Source organism: Ostrinia nubilalis, chromosome 9, assembly GCF_963855985.1.
Source record: "Ostrinia nubilalis chromosome 9, ilOstNubi1.1, whole genome shotgun sequence".
Lineage (NCBI taxonomy): Eukaryota > Metazoa > Arthropoda > Insecta > Lepidoptera > Crambidae > Ostrinia > Ostrinia nubilalis.
This window is the reverse complement of record NC_087096.1, coordinates 7,998,017-8,004,016: the sequence shown is the minus strand read 5'-3', so window position 1 is coordinate 8,004,016 and position 6,000 is coordinate 7,998,017. Positions and strand designations below refer to the sequence as shown.

The 6,000-nt window shown below is 33.3% G+C and overlaps 1 protein-coding gene across 1 annotated transcript in view; it reads left to right on the top strand.

Moving 5' to 3' along the window:
* The first annotated feature begins 710 nt into the window (after window positions 1-710).
* LOC135074535 (protein yellow-like) overlaps window positions 711-6,000 on the top strand; it is a 36,341-nt gene continuing 31,051 nt past the window's right edge. Inside the window, exon 1 of the mRNA XM_063968857.1 lies at window positions 711-803. The gene's annotated coding sequence lies outside the window, so the exon portion shown is untranslated. The remainder of the gene's footprint in view (window positions 804-6,000) is intronic.

Genomic DNA, 6,000 nt, shown 5'->3' with positions numbered 1-6,000 from the left:
ACATTATAATCTACGATTGCATCAATCAATGCATACCTACTTGTATGTGCGTACGCAATTTTAATCGCCATTATTGTTATATTGATATAATCATTTAATGGTGCCACGTTTTATGGCCCTGTAGTCAAGCCGAGGCTGCTCTATCTACCTAATGAATGTTTTTAATCGGGAAACTGATCCCTGATTAAATGGGAAATCTGAAAATTATCTAGTAAACTCTTCTTGCGGAATCAACTTGGAATGGGGTCAGCTGGTTAAAGAGCCGTTTTATATGGAGAGTAGTAAAGATGAGTTAAGGATTTATATCTAAAATAATTGAGGCAATTATTTTAGATGTCTATTGGATCAATTGACACGGAAAAATAAGAATGTAAGCATAAGCGTAGAGAAATCAAAATTTCACGCTATGCTAATTATTTGGAATTCAGTCAATTTTGTTGTTTGTATAAGTGTTTTTTTTATGCAAGGGTGCCTAACCGGATCGACCTTGACATTTCCGGCGTAGACAAAAACGTGAAGTTGGTATCACGATCGGTAATCAGAATCACGCACCTTGGTTGTAATAAGCTTGGCTCGACGTAATGTCGAGTCACGGCTTTTAGCGACCACGCCTTCGGGATCAACCACTTTTACTTTTGAGGTGCCATGTCGTAGAGGGGCGAGTAAATTTGGTGCACGCAAAGTAACCGCTCCTCAGTAGTTATCGAAAGCGTGCGCGCCACTCGCGTTTCGATCCCTCGCTCGCGCTCACAATCACGTGTTCATTGATTGCCGATAGCCCAAGCACGGCGTAAACTTTTCAGGTACATAATAAAACATTTGAGTTCAAATAAAGTTTGTGAACAAAGTTTTGTGTGACGTTTCATGTTTGTGATTTTGTTTATGAAGTTATGCATCGGGAGTTTTATAAAATCTGTTCTTGTTTGAACTCAGAAGTTTGTCAAATGTAGTACCTATTAATTATAAATTTAATTAATAGTTTTAATTGTGTCTAACTGGACTATATTGATAAGACAATAAAATTCACTCACCACCTTCCAGAAAAGCACAAAATCCAATGTATTGAACGGTATGGCACAACAACTACATTCACTTCAATTAACTGCTTTTAATTTATTCGTGAAGGACTTTATAACAATGTTACCACCATCAGATATAATATTAAAAATTATGTTACTTATCAATGAAACTTAAAAATTAAAAATTATACAGAACCCTTAGAATATTCGATGTCATTTCGAATGCGCATAGCGTAAATTAATATAAAGTATGTTAACTTTTTATAGTGCTTTTAATGCAATATCAACTATTATGTTTATTCTTACATGATAAACTGAAATGTCCTGAAAAAAATATGTAAGCAAGTACGATAGTATCAAATATTACAGCAACCGTACCTCCATTAGATAAACCTAACAGTGCTCACTATTAGGATGGATGCGGGACTTATCTTAATCAATTGGGTAGCTTGTACTCGTAAACTAGACTTTAAGAGAAAACTGGCTGCAATTGTTAGGTAGGGCATTTGTTTTTAAAGGGTGATCAAAAGCACTTAAGCTCGATGAACTTTGAGTCACATAAAGTAAATGAAAAGTTTAAAACTAATACATGTGAAAAATTAACATGTAAAAATGAAAATATTAAGTTATTTGTGTACAACGTGGTCACATAAAGTAAAGGAAAAGTTTAAAACGAATACATGTGAAAAATGAAAATATTAAGTTATTTGTGTGCAAGATAAAGTTTTGTTTTCGTTGCGTTATCAGAACGTAATACAAATTAAACGTAAAGATCTATACGATGCGTGCCCTAAGCATCCCAGGATGTAGAATTATCTAGTTATTGAAGTAATTATACCAATCATAATCCACCGGATAAACAAAATGTTAATTACGTATTTTAATTGATTACCTACCCTTGAGAGCAATATTCGCTATTGTTGGCAAATATTAAAAATGTCACCGTAATTGGGTAATACTTATCATCCGAGTTAAACAATAGTTCATTGTCTGGTAAATTGAACCGTTATGTGTTTACAAACACACTGGAACAATGCACGTTCTAACGAAGGGAGGAAGTTGTTTCATAGATCACTGGCTAAGTAATTATTAACACGTATATTTCTATTAACTACCATCAACATTTGCATTATTAGCATCGCAGTGCTTACGAATAGCGCAATATGAACATCAATAAGCCTAAATGCTCTACTTAATATGCTATTAATTGAGTTGTTGCGGCAAACCATACGTTAGCTTAGAACACCTACTGATTCATCAATCAGAGTTTAATGTGAAGGAAAATTTTAAGCATTTTTTTAGCTTTGGAAAATTTTACTTGTTTTAATGATATTAGTTATTTAGTGTTACAATTTAAGAAAATAAAAGAAACCATTTGAAATAATCATATTAAAAATTTGATTTGTGGCTTTTCCAGAGATATCTGTAAATGCCTCTAGGTATAGGTAACTGAAATTCGTAGTAAGTAGGAAAGTTAATGAACCTTCAACTTTGTCAAAAGATGAAAAAATACCATTTCACTGCCTCTACCAAAGATGTGTAATGTTTTCCCAGCCAATTAATAGCTGTCGACACCGAACTAACTACCCTAGGTTCCGCTCTTGCAATCGATAATTCCCATACCAGTAGTTATGACATTGTTCCACATAGATCATTATGATTGTAGCGCAGTAATCATGTGGGAAGTGTAGGCATATAAGAAAAGACAAAGCGCTTTCAAACTGTGGCTAATTAGTCTCTGGCCTCCGGGGCAGCCCTCGAAACACAAACCGAGTTAATTCTGTGACCATGATAACTCACGCACAATTTAAAATGGCTATTGTGATCTCAATATAAATAGCTCAGGGACAAACCATATTCTAGATACATACTGCATAAAACAGGTATAAGCACAGTTCAAAAGAAATTATTCCTTACTAATAAAAACTTATACGCGCTTTAAACACTCTACAAAACTCTTGTTTGAAAAATTGGGATGGAAAATTATACAGCTGGCGACTGAACTTACAAAGTCCTTTCGAGGGTGAAGAAATATTAATGGTTGCTACATCTATCGGCTAGTATATATTATATGTTGTACTTGAGTATGATGATCAATTGTCTTACGAATTTGATCGGGAGTGTAGATAAATCAATCTCTATAAAAAACAAGTATTACCAAACGTCATTACAAGGCGTTAAAACATTATTTACTATGTGTAGATTACTAATTACACTTCGGTGTTGTATTGACATAGTGAGCGATGTGATTGTTATTCAGGCCTATAGTTTACAAATTGGGAGTACAATATGCTTGTGACGATACGATCTGGCATAATAAAATATTGTAAATGGTGTTAATAGACATGTTAACACATAAGTAGTACTGCAAACGTGTCAACAAAGACGGATTGTTGTAAAGTTAATATTGGGCAAATTATGATTGATTGCGGTATTGTTAGCTGCGTCTATTGAATGATTAATAAATACTGCTTGGCCTATATTTCCTAGCGAGGTACAAAAACAAAAATTCTTAGTGCAGTATATTGCTCTATCCTATTGGTAGTTTACTAAGTAGGTATGCTTCGTAGGAAGTATTGCGATAATGCTAGAGTGAATTGCGTTTAAACACCGATCTCATTAGTTCAATCAAGCTGATGTTCCTAATCAATGTTCAGTTATTAATTTTCGCTTAATTTAATTTACTGACTAGAATTGCGTGGTGGTAGACGAATACTAAAATTATTCTTCTAGCAGTTTTCAATCAATAAAAGCAATGCAAAATAAAGCTAATCATAATTAAAATGTTTAATTAAATAGCTTTTTAAAGGCTTTGATTTTTGTTACATTTGCGTGAAATGCAGGTAATAAATGAAACTTTATTTATTTTCTTGTTGCCGGAAAACGTTTGATGGCATAGTAGAGTCACTTACTCGCCTTGCGTAATGATATACAAAAAGCGATGTCATTGCCCGAACATTAAATTTATTAAAACTTGTTATTTTAAAACTGAAAGTTACTGTACAAGAGTTTGTGCAAATTAATTTTGTTTTCGGCATATGAATCCTAAACAGGCTGACAGATTAGAAAATGTTTATTTACCTTGATTACCTTTTAATTAAGCAAACGTAGGATAATACTTTTAATATGTTACTATGGGAAAAAGAAGCATTAGGTACCTTACTTCTGTTTTAAAAAAGTAAATGTTTATTGATTTAGTAATAAAATACGAATACATAAGGTACGCAGGTACGTAAACTGATAAGTCTACGTGCGCGTTGAAGGTCCGGAACATTGGCATTTGCATAAAAGTTTCACTCTCGCTTTGACCTTGGCAGATCTTGTATAAAACGACCCAATATTATGAAATGTTATAGTCAGCTATGCCTACCTTATATAACACTGAATAACTGATATACACTTCACACATTGCACAAGTAGTCTGTGCCTAGTTGTTTTGTTTTTATACCTATGTTAAGTGGGTTATAGTCGCAAGTTATCAAAGTTATCAGATAGTGCCATTCGTCGTGGAATTTATTTTTATGAATGTATTTAGTTTTTTTATGCTCATACAAAGTACTGACTTAGTTTTTAATAGGGCATTGTAATTTAAAAGTGACACCACTGAAATAACTAATTTTTTCTCAAGCTACAAATGCTTACAAAAACATATCTGGTTTAAAGCCGATTACTATGTTTTTTGTTGAGACTTGACTCCCGAGTGAATTGGAGTAAAAAATAAGTAACTTGAGTGTTAAACATTTTTTTACAGTATCCAAAGAAGCCACTTAAACATATCAGGAACTTACGTTAGATAATTTCCATTTATGGCATGTTAACGAACTACATATTTGAATATTAAAACACGAGATGTGATCGCGTATAGGATTTTCACTTTCATAGTTATCTAAACGTAATTAGTGTTAGGTATTTCCTTGTTATTATTCAACAAGTATCTTATTGAAACCAATAATGAACGTTATGAAACTATTTATAAAAAAACAAACAAAAACAATAAAATCAACACTAATTACAATTAATTGATGAGTAACTTTTCCTGCGGATTAATTTCTGCGGAAATATTCTGAAGTGTCATTAAATCGCAACCGTGATAAGGGGTGGTACCGAATAAGATACGCAATTTCATTTTGTCTTGTATTTTATTAAAATTATACATGCAGTTACTGCATATTTATTGCTATCATTAGGTCCACCAGGAGAATGAGTTTATTACAGGCAAATCCTCCATTTTGCCTTTAATAAACTCATTCTCCTCTTCTTTGAGTCGTTCTCCTACAGTAGACTACTGCAGGAGAACTTTATGACCTGATAATTATATTAATTAAGGGCCTTTGAAAATTACAGCTATCTATCAGCATGCCTTACCGTAAGAATCACCTTACATGGCCGTCAGGCAATGCAATGCCCGTTGTTCAATAAAAGATTTAGTATTTGCTATAGGTACACTGCAATATTATGACACAGGTTGCAGCGTAGGTATAATTAATTGATATGAATTATCAACGGTATGCGACGCGGAAAACATTTTTTATTTGCATCAGTCCTTGAGACCCTTTCTATCCAATACGCGAATATTGATAAGTTTATTTTACATTCGAGACAATTAGAGTTAATGCTTTTTTATGTAAATACTAGTTACTTTTACGAGAATGGTAATGCTATAAATTAATTATTATGCAATGAAATACAGAAATACACATTACCTATCGTCTGATATTTAATGCTAATTTTAAGCCGTAACCACGGTCTGTGTATTTGTTTATTACTTTAATGTGCAATTTCCTTTGCCCCTTGCCATAAGCTTATCGGATCCAAAAAACGCTTATATTAAGAGCTTATCTATCGGATTTAAGAATGTATTGTATAGGAATTAGGAAGTCATACAATACAAGTAAATTATCCGCATCGAACGGGCCGCACGCATAGGCCGTCTGTTATGCCGACGTAACTCGCAAAAACACTGAATGCAAATGGTCGTCAC